This window comes from Balaenoptera physalus (assembly GCF_965194825.1).
Source record: "Balaenoptera physalus genome assembly, chromosome: 17".
NCBI classification, from domain to species: domain Eukaryota; kingdom Metazoa; phylum Chordata; class Mammalia; order Artiodactyla; family Balaenopteridae; genus Balaenoptera; species Balaenoptera physalus.
In genome coordinates, this window is record NC_138895.1 from 63,464,330 (window position 1) to 63,484,767 (window position 20,438).

The 20,438-nt window shown below is 38.2% G+C and overlaps 1 long non-coding RNA gene across 1 annotated transcript in view; it reads right to left on the minus strand.

Moving 5' to 3' along the window:
* Nucleotides 1–20,438, minus strand: part of LOC309646700 — a 243,149-nt gene that overhangs the window by 202,332 nt on the left and 20,379 nt on the right. Inside the window, exon 1 of the long non-coding RNA XR_014255540.1 lies at nucleotides 1–20,438. This exon is cut by the window's left edge and continues 27,792 nt beyond it; it is cut by the window's right edge and continues 20,379 nt beyond it. This is a non-coding gene — a long non-coding RNA (uncharacterized lncRNA).

Consider the following 20,438-nt stretch of genomic DNA (forward strand, 5'->3'; position numbering starts at 1 on the left):
CTCTCTCTGATCAAAAAGGCCTTTTATAGAATCTGTCTTTATAAACTTGCAGGGACTTTCGCCATGATTAAAGTACACTCCCAAACCAGGCCCTGCCCAATGAACTGACATAACTTAGTCTTTTTTCAATCATCTTCTTGCTTCTGCATATGCCTTTTCCATTTCTCATTTAAATTCTTTCCATTTATCATCTAAATTAGTCCCATAGGCAGCTTTCCTCACGCAGTAGATATGGTTCCTTGAAAAGATTAGTAGAAATCAGAGCTCTATCAGTGGAATCATATTTTAGGAAGTCCTCATTTTCAAGTCTGTCTCTCTTCAACCAGCATAATTTCTCATCATTTAAGTTGAAAGTTTCTCTGCTTCAGAACGTCCATGTTTAATAATTAATGGTCTGTAAACAAACACTCGAAAGCACTGGAGGAGTTCTCTATCTAAAACAACTAACTACAGCAGGAAGCTACATGTAAGGTTAAGTAGCCATCCTTCCCATCTGGGGATGGACAGAACTCAGAGGGACCTGGTGGTTGGTGACGAGGAATGGTGGGAAACGCCTTGATTCTAGGGAAAGGGCAACAGTGTTGGTAACTGAAAAGCGTGAATCTGGTGAGCCAAGAATTATCTAGAAAAATCTTGAGGGATATAGCCATCTAGGCACTTCCATCATGAGATTCTGATTTAGTAGGCCTGGGTCTGGGTCCAGAAACCCGCCTTTAGGAAGTATTCCAGGTGACTCTGATGATAGCAAGAGAACCATACTTTGAGAATCACTAGAGCAGAGTGTTCTAGAACGGTGCTTCTTAACTTTAATATACCGAAGAATCCCCCAGAGAGCTTGCTAAAACACAAATTCCAAGAGAATCCAATTCCACAGATAGGGAGATGTAAGAATTTGCATTTCTAACAAAATCCACAGACCACAGTTTTTAGAATACCACCGATACAACACGCTGGTTTTCAAACTCGAATATACAATGGAATCACCTAGGAAGTTAAAAAAAAAAAGATTGATGCCTGGATACCACCCCCTAGAGATCCTGATTAAATTGGTCTGTAACCTGGGCATGAGGTTTTTTGTAAATTTCACAAGCAATTTTAATATGAAGCACATGGATAGCAAGTATTATTCAGCACCTGCTGATTGGTCAGACAGGGTACCTGCTGTAACAAACAACCTAAAATCTCAGTGGCCTAACACAATAAAAGTTTACTTGTTGCTCATACAAAGTCCCATGTGGATGTCCCTATTGGGATGGCTCTCCTGGAAGCTCTCCTCCCAGCAGTGACTCAGAGACCCAGGTGTCTTCCATATTGTGGCTCTGCCCCTTGTGTTTCCAGGGTCATTCTGGCACCATCTTGCTGACACAGAGGAAGAAGAGACAATGGGAAAGACACTCAGATCCTTAACCAACTCAGTCACTCCATCGACTGGGGAAGGTGAAATAGCACATGGATACTAGTGAGTGCTAAGTTTCTGCCTGGCTGGTTGTGTCAGGCACAACGATAGAAGTGGGAAGGAGGGAGAGAAGAATCTAAGCCATGGTGCTGAAATTTAGGCTTATTTTTTTTACAGTACTGAGCCTCTTTGCCCAATGCAGCAAGGACTGAATAAATCTCATATCAGCTTTGCTTCTGGAAGCAGAGAGGTTATCACTTTTACCTCCACTTGACCTAAAAAGAATCAGTGTGGGAAAAATCCATTTACACAGAATAACTCAGGGCAGTAGGATATGGTGGCTGACACGTGACACTATTAAATCTACTTTTCCTTTTTGGCATTTGATTATACAGTCTTGAGCTACAGCCTGGATTTCCATATCAGTAAAACAGAAATAATAGTTTTTATCTTTCAGTGTTATTTTGAGAATTAGAAGAAACATGCCAAGTATATTGTTCAGTAGGCCCTTGATAAGTGTGTATTATTCTTATGTATTATATTCTTACATATTCCTATATTATTATTGACGAATTCTTAGAACTGCCTTGTGGGTTTCCTCTAATAAGACTTCAAGTCTTTGAGAGTGTGGACCATAGCTCACAATTTTTCCATACGGCCCAGCGTACCGAGCAAGTGAAAGACACAGAAACGTTCCTTGATAAGTATTTGTTGAAGTTAGGTTCACCAGGGGTGAGTCTGGGAGCCTGGGGCTGGCAGCTGTCTCAAAAGTTTCCTATGAGAATTATTGTTCCTAACATTGGCACTCCTATGAGGAAAAACTCTATAAACATCCCCAAGGAACTAATATGATAGAGTGGAACTATTGCAAAATGAGAGCAGTTAAATATCATGTAAAAGCCTGCACTTAATCATCATCAAAACAGTCTCAGATTCAGACTTCCCCACTGGTTCTAGTCAGTCCCTCCCTCTCAACATTGAACAATCCCTCACCAAAAGGTATCCTTCAAGTTGTAAATTCAATCATCACTACAGCCCCTTTTACAGATGAGGATCTACCGCTCTAAGAGAATAAGTATTTGTCCAGATTTAGGCATCCAAAAGTCACAGATTCAATTCAAATCCAGTTTCCCTGAACCTAAATCATATGTATTTCAGACTGTGGGTAAGAATAAGCAGTAACCAGCGCAACTATGCCAGGATAAAAAAGGTACACCTGCCTGAAATGTCAATTAAAACACTAAGACATGTTTATATATAAGGAAACACAAATATATTGTGATGCAGAATGCACATTTTCCATAATATGTGACTATAAAGAATTTTTAAATTTTGGTGTGGGCTGTTTCGGATTATGTCACTAGGCCCCCTAGTGACAGGCGGGCTTTCATGTTTGCTTCTCAGGAAACATGTAAGAAGCACTGCCCTTCTCTGTGCCATTAAAGGGCCATTGAAACACCAAACAGAGTCCATTATTTGAGCCCATTACTGGAAATCTGTCTGCAAAACTCTGTTCAGATGCAATAATGATTGAGGCAGGTCAGACTTCCCAGAAATGAAGAAAAGTGCTGAAAATAAATAGGAGACAATAAATCTCTTAATGGTGCAAAGGGGAAAAATAAAGCAAATTATGTTTTATCTGGCAAAGATATAATGGTCAGGTTTTTTGGTTTGGGTTTTTTTGGGTTTTTTTTTTTTGGTAATTCTTATTTTTCCTTTCTGTAGAAAACAGTCAGTGCCAAACTGAAGAAAATTTAGATTACAGTTTGTAACACGGTATCCCACTTGAGCTTAGCCCAGGATGCAAAGACTAGCCATTTGCAGGAAACAATGATCCAGTGACCATTTTAGGAATTTATTTACGAGTTCATAGATATAAACTGTGTGGACTATTGATGGTATAAAGACATCTGAGTTACCCCTCCTTTATGAGAGCCCTGGGGGAAATATCCACAGAAAAAGCAATAAATAAGAGCAAATGAGTTTCATTTGTTTTGTTTTGTTTTGTTTTTTATCTAATTTTAAGTTTAGTCCAACATCCAATGCAGAGTTTTAGTAAGGCTAAGTTGAGACAGATAAGCTTTCTCTAGCAGCCAATCAGGGTCTCTACCTCCCCTGAGCTTAATCCAAATCTTGCAGTCTGACCACTCTTGGGCTGGTTCCATGATACTGGAGATGGAAGAAAAAACAGTACATATGCTTGAAAAGACATATACAAGGAAGGAATATAAAGAATTAAGGTTATCATATATGATGATATCTTTTAATAAAGAGTGATGCTACCCACTCGTAAGTGACCCTACCCACGTCCCGAAATGGGATGAGTCCAATGGCAATTCTTCCTCCTAGATGGTGGGAGGATATAGAAAAGAGGTGAGATAAAGGGGTGGGGAAAGAGAGCCTCATGAAGAGAGGAATTTGTTTTGGGGTTCTAAGAAAAGAGATGGGAACAATGAGGAAAATGAGCAGTGTTTGTTTGGGGATTCTTGCATCCCCGTTTCCACTTTTGCCTCTATCCTTGTTCTGAGCTCAGACAGAGAGAGGCGTCAGGCAAGAAATTAAAGAGTGGTGTTCACTGAAGAGTATGTGCGACGCTGAGCACAATCAGGGCTGCTTTGGGGTCTGGGGCCAGGAGATAACACAGAATCAGGGAGAGGCAAAAGGAACATTCTTTCCCTGACCTCTACTCTCAGACTGTCAAAGACCACACAGCTCAGCTTTGAGATATTTAGGTTCTAGGACAGTGATCTGTAGAGGGGGGCTGTGCCTGGAGGAGCAGCACATTCCTTTCCAGAGAAGACAGATGCCAACACAATGGCGAGACCCTTTGGCAAGGTGGCTGCAAAGGAAAATTAACGGGCTGGTTCCTGAATACAAATGAAAAGCCTTTGGAGATTAGGAAAAACCACTGCGGGAACTTTTGCGAACGGGTAATAATAATGAGCATGTGTGTTTTACTTTGTAGTTTACAAATTATTCTCCCATATCTCATTTGTTTCTCACAATAATCCTAACAGGTATGGGAAGCATTACTAGTATCCTCATTTTGCAGATGAGAAGAGTGAGTCTGAGAGTTAAAGCAACCTGCCCAAGGTCATTCATCTGGTAAGTATCAAGGTTAGGAACTCAAAAACAGGACGGCTGGCTCTAAATTCTGTGCTTTTTTCCACTGGAACGTATTGCCAGTTTGGAGTCATGACCGTTCAGTTAACCAATGCTTCAGCAAACAAAAATCTTTTGACAAAGATGACTTAGCATCAGGGAGCTGAGAGGAATTCAGCACTAGGTCTACCGGGAAAAGAAGCTGCAAAAATCACGGGGCTGACCAGGACTTGAGTCCAGATGGGGAGAAAGATGCCATCTCAAGGTTCCCACGAACTGCTTACTGAGAGTCCAGGAAGCACCACCAAGGCTAGCTGACCAAGAGGTGGGTGGATGGTAAGAGGCTGAAACACCCTCCAGACGGAGCAAAAGGAACAAGTATATTGCCGAGACAAACAGAGAATCTCCCTAATTTAGAATGCAGGTTGTTTTTTCTTTGAGTGATGAAATCCCTGGGTAGGAAGAGTATACACAGGGGGAGCACATTCTCTTCCTGAATAAAGACATTAACGAATCATTTTGGCCAAGTGCCTCACCTCAGCCATCGTGCCCAATTACACATTTAGCTTATACTCTCAGGTGCTAAAAAATAGGTGAGTGGGGATTTAAAAATATTCCTAGGGCAAGTATAAAGTTAATAATTTAAGGAATGATCGTTTAGAGCAGGGAATGGCAAACTTTTCCTGGAAAGGGCCAGATAGTAAATATTTTCAGCTTGGCGGGCCATGTGGTCCTTATCACAAGTACTCAAATCTGCCCTTGGTAGCAAGAAAGCAGCCATAGATAATATGTAGACAAATGGGTGTGGCTGTGTTCCCACAAAACTTTACTTACAAAAACAGGTGGTGGGGTGGATTTGACCCAGGAGCCCTGGTTTCCAATCGCAAAGTTAGAGAAAAATTGTATCTACCTAAAGACTTTGATATTCTCATTTCTATCTCTGAACCAAGTTGGACCATGGGAAGGGGTCATATTAGCTATCTGCTATCCACTTTTATAACATTAAAATGTTATTCACTGCCACCATAAGAAATGCATTTCTGTACTTGTTAACTAATTGTTGTTTCTGTTTTTCTATATTCCCTATGAAATAAATGTTCCATGTAAGACTTTCTGACAATGCAAACCAAAACTAAAATGAGGTTTCAACTCACACCAGTCAGAATGGCCATCATCAAAAAATCTACAAACAATAAATGCTGGAGATGGTGTGGAGAAAAGGGAACCCTCTTGCACTGCTGGTGGGAACGTAAATTGGTACAATCATTATGGAGAACAGCATGAAGGTTCCTTAAAAAACTAAAAATAGAGCTACTATATGATCCAGCAGTCCCATTCCTGGACATATATCCAGAGACAACCATAATTCAAGAAGATACTTGCACCCCAATGTTCACTGTGGCACTATTTACAATAGCCAGGACATGGAAGCAACCTAAATGTCCATCGACATCGACAGAGGAATGGATAAAGAAGATATGGTACATATATACAATGAAACTCAGCCATGAAAAAGAACTAAATAATGCCATTTGCAGCTATCTGGATGTACCTAGAGATTGTCATACTAAGTGAAGTAAGTCAGACAGAGAAAGACAAATATCATATGATATCACTTACATGTGGAATCTAAAAAAAAAAAAATGGTACAAATGAACTTATTTACAAAACAGAAATGGAGTCACAGATGTAGAAAACAAACTTATGGTTACCAGGGGAGAAAAGGGGGAGGGGAGGGATAAACTGGGAGATTAGGATTGGTATATACACACTACTATATATAAAATAGATCACTAATAAGGACCTACTATATAGCACAGAGAACTCTACTCAATACTCTGTAATGACCTATATGGGAAAAGAATCTAAAAAAGAGTGGATATATGTATATGTATAACTGATTCACTTTGCTGTACAGCAGAAACTAACACAACACTGTAAATCAACTCTACTCCAATAAAAAAATTTTTAAATAAAATCAAATAAAATAAATAAAGACTTTCTGACAGTGTTTGGTATTAGAATACATTTTTTTCCACCATAAACTTGTGTGTTTCCTTCTTTCAAAGGAGTCAAGTATTTATCACACATTCCCTCTTTATCCTCACTGGAAAGGTTTGAATAAGGGTTTATATTTTAGTCCAATAATTTTATGTCTTTTATGGTTGGCATATTTTTCTCCTGTTTTTACCTTCAAGCATACACACACTCTTATTTCTATTATGTTGTGGTCTTTTTTTTGGAATCTACCTCAAATTTTTGCAAAAAAGAAGTGAAGTCCAAAAAAGCATACATGCTATTACAGAGAAAAATGTTAACACTGAATAAAGAGATTGAGCCAACTGAAAAATGTAAACCAAAGTTTTCACCCAAGTAGATAAATTTGTCCAAAGAACCAAGAAGAGATGAAATTATCTTGAAGAAGAGGAATGTGAGAAGAATTTCTCTATCAGATACCAATATTTTCTAGTCATTTCTAATTTCAAGTGATTTAAAAGTTTAGTATTATTCTGGAATATACAGAAGATTAATAGAATGGACAGAAAAGTCTGGAAACAGGTACAAAAATGAATGGAAACTTCGTTATGAAATAATTGTGACCAATTCCCCATATGGAAAAAAATTAGCTTCCTACATTATACACTGTTCATAATTAATTTCAAATAAATTAAAAACTGTGGGAAAAATGAAAGGAGAAAAATTTAAGTATATAAATAGGTGCTAAATCTTTATGGCATCAGGACAGGGAAATATTTCTTAAACAAAATAATGTAAAAGCACAAATAACAAAGGAAAATATTATTCCATTAATATTTCAAAACTTTCTCCTTCAAAAATACCTAGATAAAAAGAAAAAAATCACAGTCTAGGAGATTAAGAGATTTGTTACCTATTATCAGATTAAGAATTAGTGTTCATAATATGTAAAGAAACTCTTCAAAGCAATAAAACAATGAAATAAACAGGTAAACAAACCAGTCAACCTAACTGGGGGGAAAAAGGCAAAGGATATGGAATTTACAGAAAAGAAAAAACATTGGACATTAAATATAAGATATTATGCTGAATCTCACTATTAATCAGAAAAATATAAAATAAAACAGCAAGAGAGATCATTTGGATTAACAACAATTTTAAAGACACAATACCAATTTTCAACAAGATAGCAAGAAATAAGGATGCATACATTGATAGTAGAGGTATACATTGGTGCAAACACTCTATATGTTTAGAAATCCCTAGCAATTTGGAAATCCCTAGCGAAGTGGAAGATATGTATATATCCAATGACCAACACCCGTACCTATCAACCCTAAAGCAGTGGTTCTCAAAGACTGATCCCTACACCAGCATCAGCATCACCTGGGAATTTGGTAAAAATTCAGATTCTTGGGCTCACCTACAGCTCTTGAATCAAGGACTCTAGGGATAGGATCCAGAAATCTGTGTTATGCAAGCACTCCAGCTGATTCTAATACACACTAGTATATGAGAGCTACTGTGCTAAAGAACCCCGCACAGGTGTGCTTCTGAAGACATGTGCAAGAAGGTTCACTGAAGCACTGAATGTAGTTATAAAAACATGTAAACTACCCAATGGTCCTCTGAGGGGAATGGATACATAAACTCTGGTTTATTCTTTCCATTGACTGTTTTACAGCTATTAAGATGAATGAACTAGTTCTATTTATCAATATGGATAAAACTGAAAAACAAAGTTGAATGAAAAAAAATCAAGTGACAAAAGATGACATAGTATGATCGTGTTCATATAAATTTTTAAAACAAAAAAAGATGGATATATTATATATGTCTTTAATCATTTATTGTCGTATACCAAAACATGTAAAGAAATGTCACACCAGCATCAGGAGGATGGTTATTTCTATAAGGGAAATGGGAGAATGGGGCAAAGTGACTAAGGAGGTGGGGAGAAGTTCAGTAACATCTGAAATATTTTTAGTTCTTATGCAAATTCTAAAAAGAACATGGCAAAAGGGTGACATTTAAAATCAGGTGAGGGATGCATATTAATTTTTTGCACTTTTGGTATTTTTGAAGTATTTTAAATTTTTTACAAATATTTTAAAGAAATAATAGCCCAGGGTGGGAGGAGAGAGTGGGACTGACATAGGAGAGTGTTTTCTTAAATACTCCCAGTGCCTCTTCTTGGGCATCACATGGCTCTTAAATGTCAGCAGAGGTCTCCGAAATCCCTGAGAGCTAAAAACATTATCTCAAAACTCAATTTCACAGCTTGTGGAAATTCTAAATAAAAAGAAATATACATAGATACATAGTTTCTTCAGTTTTCATTTCTTTCTCTTTTTGTTTCCATGTGAAAAATCCATATTACATATAAATTTAAATATATATCTCAATATTCAAATGAGGTTTCTTCTAAGTGGCATATTGTGAGACATTTAAAAGGAAAATCTAGGGACTTGGAGACAACAGATACAATGAAAAGTGGTAATAATTAAAATAGGTAGAATAATTTGAAACTCTATATGTGGAGTGGCAGGACACCCAGCTCACATGCAGAATACCTGTCAATTATTTCTTGCTTTAAGGACTCTCAGTAGCAGTAAAGACCTCCACGTACTGCCATTTGTAGGACATCCCTAATGAAATGGATGGCTTCCCATTTGGAAAGCTCAACTCAAAATTCCAAGTCAACAAGCCCCACCCACAGAGAATTTCCAATTTACTTTCTGTTCAATCAGCTTTATTGAAATATCCCTTGCATATAATAAAATTCACCAATTTTATGTGTGAAATTTGATGAGTTTTGACCAATGTACATGGTCATATAACTACTACTACAATAAAGTATAGAACATTTCCATCACCTAAAAATTTCCCTCATATTGTCTTGCAGTCAAATTTTTTATTCAGTCTCTGGATCCTGGTAACTACTGATCTGCTTTTGTCACTAGAGTTTTGCTCTTTCAAAAATTTTCCATAAATATAATTATAAGGTATGTATGTTGTTGTGTTCCTTTCCTTTCACTTAGCATAAAAATGCATTTGATATTCACTGATGTTGTTCCATGTAACAGTAGTTTAATCTTTTTCATTTCTGAGGAGTATTCTACTGTATGGATACACAACTTAAACATAATTTAAAATGTCTTAATCTTAAATATGAATGGATCAGCTAACACTTATGAAAAGCTTTCCACATAAAAAAAAGGGACTACAGTGAATGAAGGGAGGGAGGGGCATAAAAGAAAAATAACTCAGGGAACAGAAAAAGAGACTTCAAGGATGTTTTAATTAAAAGTATCAGAGAGTTATGAGAATATTTTCCTTTCTAACACTATGAGAATACTATGAGAAGGGAACAATTAAAAAGCAAGAAACAGCTCTTGAATTTAAAAATACCATATTTTTAAAAACTGAAAGCTAATAAGTCAGATAAAGTGAAAAAATTTCCAATAAATAAAAATACATGGAAATCTAGGGGAAAAATGAGATTTAAAGGACCAATCAAAGAGGTCGTGAATGGATAAAGAAGATGTGGTGTATACCTACACAATGGAATATTATTCAGTCATAAAAAAGAATGAAATTCTGCCATTTGCAACAACGTAGATGGACCTAGAGAATATCATGCTTAGTGAAATAAGTCAAACAGAGAAAGACAAATACTGTATGATGTCACTTATATAAGGAATCTAAAAAATGAAACAAACAAATGTATATAGCAAAGCAGAAACAGACTCAAATATATAGAAAACAAACTAGTGGTTACCAGTGGGGAGAGGGAAGGGGAGAGAGGCAAGATAGGGGTATGGGATTAAGAGATACAAACTACTCTGTATAAAATAGATAAGCAACAAGGAAATATTGTATAATACAAGGAACTGAGAGGACCTTCAAGATAGCAGAGGTGGAAGAAGTGCAGATCACCTTCCTCCCCACAAATACATTAAAAATATATCTACATGTGGAACAACTCCTACAGAACACCTACTGAACGCTGGCAGGAGACCCCAGACTTCCCAAAAGGCAAGAAACTCCCCTTGTACCTGGGTAGGGCAAAAGAAAAAAGGAAAAACAGAGACAAAAGAATAGGGACAGTACCAAATGTAAAATAGATAGATAGTGGGAAGCAGCCGCATAGCACAGGGAGATCAGTTTGGTGCTTTGTGACCACCTAGAGGGGTGGGATAGGGAGAGTGGGAGGGAGGGAGACACAAGAGGGAAGAGATACAGGGATATATGTATATGTATGGCTGATTCACTTTGTTATAAAGTAGAAACGAACACACCATTGTAAAGCAATTATACTCCAATAAAGATGTTAAAAAAAAAAAAAAGAATAGGGATGGGACCTGCCCTTCTGGGAGGGAGCTGTGAAGGAGGAAAAGTTTCCACACACTAGGAAGCCCCTTCACTGGTGGAGACAGGAGGTGGGCAGGGGGGAAGCTTCAGAGCCACCGAGGAGAGCGCAGCAACAGGGGTGCAGAGGGCAAAGCGGAGAGATTCCCACACAGAGGATGGGTGCTGACCAGAACTCACCAGCCTGAGAGGCTTGTTTGCTCACCCGCCGGGGCAGGTGGGGGCTGGGAGCTGTGGCTCGGGGTTCAGAGGTCAGATCCCAGGGACAGGACTGGGGTTGGCTGTGTGAACACAGCCTGAAGGGGGCTAGTGCGCCACAGCTAGCCGGGAGGGAGTCCGGGAAAAAGTCTGGACCTGCTTAAGAGTCAAGAGACCACTGTTTTGGGGTGTGTGAGGAGAGGGGATTCAGAGCACCACCTAAATGAGCTCCAGAGATGGGCGAGAGCTGCAGCTATCAGCACGGACACCAGAGACGGGCATGAAACACTAAGGCTGCTGCTGCAGCCACCAAGAAGCCTGTGTGCAAGCACAAGTCACTATCCACACCTCCCTGGGAGCCTGTGCAGCCTGCCACTGCCAGGGTCCCATGATCCAAGGACAACTTCCCCGGGAGAACACACGGTGCGCCTCAGGCTCTTGCAATGTCACGCCGGCCTCTGCCACCACAGGCTCGCCCCACATTCCATACCCTTCCCTCCCCCCGGCCTGAGTGAGCCAGACCCCCCTAATCAGCTGCTACTTTAACCCCATCCTGTCTGGGTGGGGAAGAGATACCCTCAGGCGACCTACAAGCAGAGGCAGGGCCAAATCCAAACCTAAACCCCAGGAGCTGTGCGAACAAAGAATTGAAAGGAAAATTTCTCCCAGCAGCCTCAGGAGCAGTGGATTAAATCTCCACAATCAACTTGATGTACCCTGCATCTGTGGAATACCTGAATAGACAACGAATCATCCCAAAATTGAGGTGGTGGACTTTGGGACCAACTGTAGACTTCAGGTTTGCCTTCTGCACCTAATTTGTTTCTGATTTTATGTTTCTCTTAGTTTAGTATTTATAGCTTATTATGATTGGTAGATTTGTTTATTGATTTGGTTGCTCTCTGCCTTTCTTTTTTTTAATATGTATATATTTAATACATATTTAATATGTACATATTTAATATGTATATATATATTTAGTATATATATATATTTCTTCCTTTTTCTCTTTTTGTGAGTGTGTATGTGTATGCTTCTTTGTGTGATTTTGTCTGTATAGCTTTGCTTTTACCATTTGTCCCAGGGTTCTGCCAGACCATTGGTTTTTTTTTTTTTTTTTTTGGTTTTTAGCGCTTGTTATCATTGGTGGATTTGTTTATTAGTGTGTTTGCTCTCTTCTTTCTTTCTTTCTTTTTCTTTATTTTTATTTTTTATTACTTTAAAAAAATTTTTAATAATATATGTTTTTACTTTAATAACTTTATTTCCCTTTCTTTCTTTCCTTCCTTCCTCCCTCCCTCCCTCTCTCCCTCTCTCTCTCTCTCTCTCTCTCTTTCTTCCTTTCTTTCTTTCTTTCTTTCCTCCCTTTTCTTCTGAGCCGTGTGGCTGACAGGGTCTTGGTGTTCCGGCCGGGTGTCAGACCTGAGCCTCTGAGGGGGGAGAGCCGAGTTCAGTACATTGGTCCACCAGAGACCTCCCAGCCCCAAGTAATATCAAACAGTGACAGCTCTCCCAGAGATCTCCATCTCAACACTAACACTCAGCTCCACTCAATGACCAGCAAGCCAAAGTGCTAGACACCCCATACCAAACAACTAGCAAGACAGGAACAAAACCCCACCCATTATCAGAAAGGCTGCATAAAATCATAATAGGTTCACAGACACCTCAGAATAGACCAGGTGACAGGTCCTGCCCACCAGAAGGACAAGATCCAGCCTCATCCACCAGAACACAGGCACCAGTCCCCTCCACCAGGAAGCCTACACAACCCACTGAACCAACCTTACCCACTAGGGGCAGACACCAAAAACAACGGTAACTACGAACCTGCAGCCTGCAAAAAGGAGACCCCAAACACAGTAAGTTAAGCAAAATGAGAAGAAAGAGAAATACATAGCAGATGAAGGAGCAAGGTAAAAACCCACCAGACCAAACAAATGAAGAGGAAATAGGCAGTCTACCTGAAAAAGAATGCAGAATAATGATAGTAAACATGATCCAAAACCTTGGAAATAGAACGGAGAAAATACCAGAAACGTTTAACAAGGACCCAGAAGAACTAAAGAGCAAACAAACAATGATGAAGAACACAATAAATGAAATTAAAAGTTCTCTAGAAGGAATCCATAGCAGAATAACTGAGGCAGAAGAACGGATAAGTGACCTGGAAGATAAAATAGTGGAAATAACTACCACAGAGCAGAATAAAGAAAAAAGAATGAAAAGAATTGAGGACAGTCTCAGAGACCTCTGGAACAACATTAAATACACCAACATTCAAATTATAGGGGTTCCAGAAAAAGAAGAGAAAATGAAAGGGACTGAGAAAATATTTGAAGAGATTATAGTTGAAAACTTCACTAATGAGGGAAAGGAAAGAGTCAATCAAGTCCAGGAAGCGCAGAGACTCCCATACAGGATAAATCCAAGGAGAAACATGCCAAGACACGTATTAATCAAACTATCAAAAATTAAATACAAAGGAAAAATATTAAAAGCAGCAAGGGAAAAACAACAAGTAACATACAAGGGAATCCCCATAAGGTTATCAGCTGATCTTTCAGCAGAAATTCTGCAAACCAGAAGGGTGTGGCAGGACATATTTAAAGTGATGAAAGGGAAAAACCTACAACCAAGATTACTCTACTCAGCAACAATCTCGTTTAGATTGGATGGAGAAATTAAAAGCTTCACAGACAAGCAAAAGCTAAGAGAATTCAGCATCACCAAACCAGCTTTACAACAAATGCTAAAGGAACTTCTCTAGGCAGGACCACAAGGGAAGGAAAAGACCTACAACAACAAACCCAAAACAATTAAGAAAATGGTAAAAGGAACATACATATCAATAATTACCTTAAATATAAATGGATTAAATGCTCCAACCAAAAGACACAGACTGGCTGAATGGATACAAAAACAAGACGTGTATATATGCTGTCTACAAGAGACCCACTTCAGACCTAGGGACACATACAGACTGAAAGTGAGGGGATGGAAAAAGATATTCCATGCAAAAGGAAATCAAAAGAAAGCTGGAGTAGCAATTCTCATATCAGACAAAACAGACTTTAAAATAAAGACTATTACAAGAGACAAAGAAGGACACTACATAATGATCAAGGGATCAATCCACAAAGAAGATATAACAATTGTAAATATTTATGCACGCAACATAGGAGCACCTCAATACAAAAGGCAAATGCTTACAGCCAAAAAAGGGGAAATCAACAGTAACACAATCATAGTAGGAGACTTTAACACCCTACTTTCACCAATGGAGAGATCATCCAAAATGAAAATAAATAAGGAAACACAAGCTTTAAATGATACATTAAACAAGATGGACTTAATTGATATTTATAGGACATTCCATCCAAAAACAGCAGACCATACTTTCTTCTCAAGTGCTCATGGAATGTTCTCCAACATAGATCATATCTTGGGTCACAAATCAAGCCTTGGTAAATTTAAGAAAATTGAAATTGTATCAAGTATCTTTTCCGACCACAAGGCTATGAGACTAGATATCAATTACAAGAAAAAAATCTGTAAAAAATACAAACACATGGAGGCTAAACAATACACTACTTAACAACCAAGAGATCACTGAAGAAATCACAGAGGAAATCAAAAAATACCTAAAAACAAATGACAATGAAAACACGACGACCAAAAAACTATGGGATACAGCAAAAGCAGTTCTAAGAGGGAAGTTTATAGCAATACAATCCTACCTCAAGAAACAAGAAACATCTCAAATAAACAACCTAACCTTACACCTAAAGCAATTAGAGAAAGAAGAACAAAAAACCCCCAAAGTTAGCAGAGGGAAGGAAATCATAAAGATCAGATCAGAAATAAACGAAAAAGAAATGAAGGAAACAATAGCAAAGATCAATAAAACTAAAAGCTGGTTCTTTGAGAAGATAAACTATATTGATAAACCATTAGCCAGACTCATCAAGAAAAAAATGAGAAGACTCATATCAACAGAATTAGAAATGAAAAAGGAGACATAAGAGCTGACACTGCAGAAATATAAAGGATCATGAGAGATTACTACAAGCAACTACATGCCAATAAAATGGACAACCTGGAAGAAATGGACAAATTCTTAGAAGAGCACAACCTTCTGAGACTGAACCAGGAAGAAACAGAAAATATGAACAGACCTATCACAAGCACTGAAATTGAGAGTGTGATTAAAAATCTTCCAACAAACAAAACCCTGGATCGGATGGCTTCACAGGCAAATTCTATCAAACACTTAGAGAAGAGCTAACACCTATCCTTCTCAAACTCTTCCAAAATATAGTAGAGAGAGGAGCACTCCCAAACTCATTCAGTGAGGCCACCACAACCCTGATATCAAAACTAGAAAAAGATGTCAGAAGAAAAGAAAACTAGAGGCCAATATCACTGATGAACATAGATGCAAAAATCCTCAACAAAATACTAGAAAAAGAATCCAACAGCACATTAAAAGGATCATATACTATGATCAAGTGGGGTTTATCCCAGGAATGCAAGGATTCTTCAATATACACAAATCAATCAATGTGATACACCATAATAACAAATTGAAGGAGAAAAACCATATGATCATCTAAATAGATGCAGAGAAAGCTTTCGACAAAATTCAACACACATTTATGATAAAAACCCTCCAGAAAGTAGGCATAGAGGGAACTTTCCTCAACATAATAATAAAGGTCATATATGACAAACCCACAGCCAACATGGTCCTTAATGGTGAAAAACTGAAACCATTTCCACTAAGATCAGGAACAAGACAAGGTTGCCCACTCTCACCACTATTATTCAACATAGTTTTGGAAGTTTTAGCCACAGCAATCAGAGAAGAAAAAGAAACAAAAGGAATCCAAATTGGGAAAGAAGAAGTAAAACTGTCACTGTTTGCAGATGGCATGATACTATACATAGAGAATCCTACAGATGCTACCAGAAAACTACTAGAGCTAATCAATGAGTTTGGTAAAGTAACAGGATACAAAATTAATGCACAGAAATCTCTTGCATTCCTATACACTAATGATGAAAAATCTGAAAGAGAAATTAAGGAAGCACTCCCATTTACCATTGCAACAAAAAGAATAAAATACCTAGGAATAAATATACCTAAGGAGACAAAGGACCTGTATGCAGAAAACTATATGACACTGATGAAAGAAACTAAAGATGATACAAACAAATGGAGAGATATACCATGTTCTTGGACTGGAAGAATCAACACTGTGAAAATGACTATACTACCCAAAGCCATCTACAGATTCAAAGCAATCCCTATCAAACTACCACTGGCATTTTTCACAGAACTATAACAAAAAATTCCAAAATTTGTATGGAAACACAGCAGACCCTGAATAGCTAAAGCAATCTTGAGAAAGAAAAACGGAGCTGGAGGAATCAGGCTCCTGACTTCAGACTCTACTACAAAGTTACAGTAATCAAGACAGTATGGTACTGGCACAAAAACAGAAATATAGATCAATGGAACAGGATAGAAAGACCAGAGATAAACCCACACACATATGGTCACCTTATCTTTGATAAAGGAGGTGAGAATATACAATGGAGAAAAGACAGCCTCTTCAATAAGCGGTGCTGGGAAAACTGGACAGCTACATGTAAAAGAACGAAATTAGAACACTCCCTAACACCATACACAAAAATAAACTCAAAATGCATTAAAGACCTAAATGTAAGGCCAGACACTATCAAACTCTTAGAGGAAAACATAGGCAGAACACTCTATGACATAAATCACAGCAAGATCCTTTTTGACCCACGTCCTAGAGAAATGGAAATAAAACCAAAAATAAACAAATGGGACCTAATGAAACTATAAAGCTTTTGCTCAGCAAGGGAAACTATAAACAAGATGAAAAGACAACCCTCAGAATGAGAGAAAATATTTGCAAATGAATCAACGGACAAAGGATTAATCTCTAAAATATATAAACAGCTTATACAGCTCAATGTTATAAAAACAAACAAAGCAATCAAAAAATGGGCAGAAGACCTAAATAGACATTTCTCCAAAGAAGATACACAGATTGCCAATAAATGCATGAAAGAATGGTCAACATCATTAATCATTAGAGAAATACAAATCAAAACCACAATGAGGTATCACCTCATACCAGTCAGAATGGCCATCGTCAAAACATCTACAAACAATAAATGCTGGAGAGGGTGTGGAGAAAAGGGAACCCTCTTGCACTGTTGGTAGGAATGTAAATTGATACAGCCACTATGGAGAACAGTATGGAGGTTCCTTAAGAAACTAAAAATAGAACTACCATACGACCCAGCAATCCCACTACTGGGCATATACCCTGGAAAACCATAATTCAAAAAGGGCCATGTATAACAGTGTTCATTGCAGCTCTATTTACAATAGCCAGGACATGAGAGCAACCTAAGTGTCCATCGACAGACGAATGGATAAAGAAGATGTGGCACAAATATACAATGGAATATTACTCAGCCATAAAAAGAAACTAAACTGAGTTATTTGTTTTGAGGTGGATGGACCTAGAGTCTGTCATACAGAGTGAAGTAAGTCAGAAAGAGAAAAACAAATACCATACACTAACACATATATATGGAATCTAAAAAAAAAAAAATGGTTCTGAAGGACCTAGGGGCAGGACAGGAATAAAGACCCAGATATAGAGAATCAACTTGAGGACATGGGGAGGGGGAAGGGGAAGCTGGGACAAAGTGAGAGAGTGGCATGGACATATATACACTACCAAATGTAAAATAGATAGCTAGTGGGAAGCAGTTGCATAGCACAGGGAGATCAGCTCGGTACTTTGTGTCCACTTAGAAGGTTGGAATAGGGAGAGTGGGAGGGAGATGCAAGAGGGAGGAGATATGGGGACATATGTACACATATAGCTGATTCACTTTGTTTTACAGCAGAAACTAACACACCATTGTAAAGCAATTATACTCCAATAAAGATGTTAAAAAAAAATACAAGGAATTAAAGCCATTATCTTGTAATAACTTTTAATATAATCTGTAAAAATACTGAATCACTATGCTGTACACCTGAAACTAATGTAATATTGTAAATCAACTATACTTCAATTTTTTTAAAAAAGGATCATCCAAAGAGGTCTAATATCCAATTAATACGAATTCCAAAAGGAGAGGATGGAAAAAACAAAGAGAAGAAAATTATCACAGGAAATTACATGAAAACACCATGAAATTGAAGGACACAAAATGTCTAGACTGAAAAAGACGCATTTGAATGCTCAGCACGATGAATGAAAAACACTACACCAGTATACATCACTGTGACATTTCAGAAACCTGGGGCCAGAAAAGAGAATATCTGAAAAGCTTCCAGAGGAAAAAGTATCAGATTTAATACAGAGGGCCAAGAATAAAAAGGACATTGGACTTCTCATCAGCAGTGCTGCCTTCAAAATCCAGAGGAAAAGGGAACTCATTAACCAAGCATTCTAAAACCAATCACTATCATCCAAATGTAGATTAGAATGAATAGATGCAAGTAAGAAGAAAATTAACCTAACAAATTCTCTTTTTTGGTAAGCCCATTAGGAATGTACTCTAGCAATGAAATAAAGGGGAAGAGGAAAGGATGGTGAATCCAAGAAAGAGAAAGCAAAAATCCATCACAGAGGAATCAAAACCATCTCAAGAATGAAGCTATAAAACACAAAGAGTTCAGATTGGAAAAGGAGGACTTAAGACTCTAGAAGGGAAGACTCTAGAAAAAAGGGAAATTTGATAGAACAATTGATATGATGAACATTTGAAAATGATTAAAATTTGTAGCTAGCAAATTATATAAGTAAAAAAATGACCCGATTAGAAACTCCAGGAAAAACAATGTTTTACAAGAAAAATATGAAATCCTGATCTACTATTTGGCTTAGCAATAAACAATATTTACAAATCATGATGATACAATCAACCAATTGTGATTTAACTAAAAACAGAGATGTTAACTGCATTGGAGTGGTTGGCGGGGAGGGTACCCAAATAACATGTCATGTATCATCAGGAAGTCAATAAATATTGTGCAAAACAGATAAATCAAGACATCAAACTACATAAATCAAGCCTTCTAGTATAGTTACCTGATCCCCCAACTCTCCCTTTTCTGATCCATTTTACACAAAGCCAGAGCAACTTTCCTAAAACACTACTTTGATTTTATTATACCCCACTCAAAAATCTTCGGTGGCTCTATTGTGTCTAGTGAACAAAGCTCAAACTCTGTTATGGCTAATTTTATCATCCACCTTGACCAGGCCAAGGGTGCCCAGATATCTGGCTAAACATTATTTCTAGGTGAGGCTATCAGAGTGTTTGCAGAAGATATTAGAATTTGAATCAATAGACTGAATAAAGCAGATTGCCCTCCCTAGTGTGGGTGGGCACCATCTGATCTCATGAGGGACTAATTAGAACAAAAAGGCAGAAGAAGAAAATTTCTGGCTGTTGAGCTGGGATATCCATATTTTCCTGCCCTTGTTTGCTTCTTATACCACTGTCCCTCTGGTTCTCAGGGCTTTAGACTCAGACTGGAACTTACACCATCAGTTCTTCTGATTCTCAGGCCTTTGGGCTCAGATTGAACTCCCCCACTGCTTTTCCTGGGTCTCCAGCTTGTAGACAGCAGATCATGAGACTTCTCAGCCTCCATAATCACACAAGCCAATTCCTTATCATAAATCTGAAGAACTCTAATATAACTTCCTTAGCATGCCATGCAAATTTCCTATACAAACCAGTCTTTTATAAATATGGAAGTTATCTTTCCCCAAGATGTTTTTTTGCTTTGTGTTCTCCTTTTGTCATACTTGCACCTAAAAATGTCCCCACCCCCACCCCTCCAAATTTACTTATCAAAATTCTGCTCCAAGCTCTACGTACCCACTGCACCTCCTGGAAGATTTTCTGCCTTTCTCTGCCCTACTCAGTACCACTGACTACATCCCAGTTTCCCTTGTACTTCTTTCCTGTCCCTTCCTGCTCTAATGCTGTGTCTCTGATAGTAGTTGCACCTAGCCATGGCCACAGATCACCTCCCTTCCTGGTTCCAACTCTCCCTGGGTTCTGTTAACTCCCTTTTCCCCCTGTTCTTTCAGCCCTACAGTGACAATGGCTACCCACTGTTGCTACAGCCTTTTCCTTTCTTTCTAACTTAACCCTATCTGCAAATCTATAGGTAGACTCATCCTTAAATTCAAGAGCATGTGAACTAGAAAGCAACTATCAAAATGCCAATAAGAAGGAAAGAGAGCTAGCTAGATGAACCATCTGGAGTGAATTCTGTGGCCCAACAGGACTCCAGCCCATACGACATTCATCTCATCGC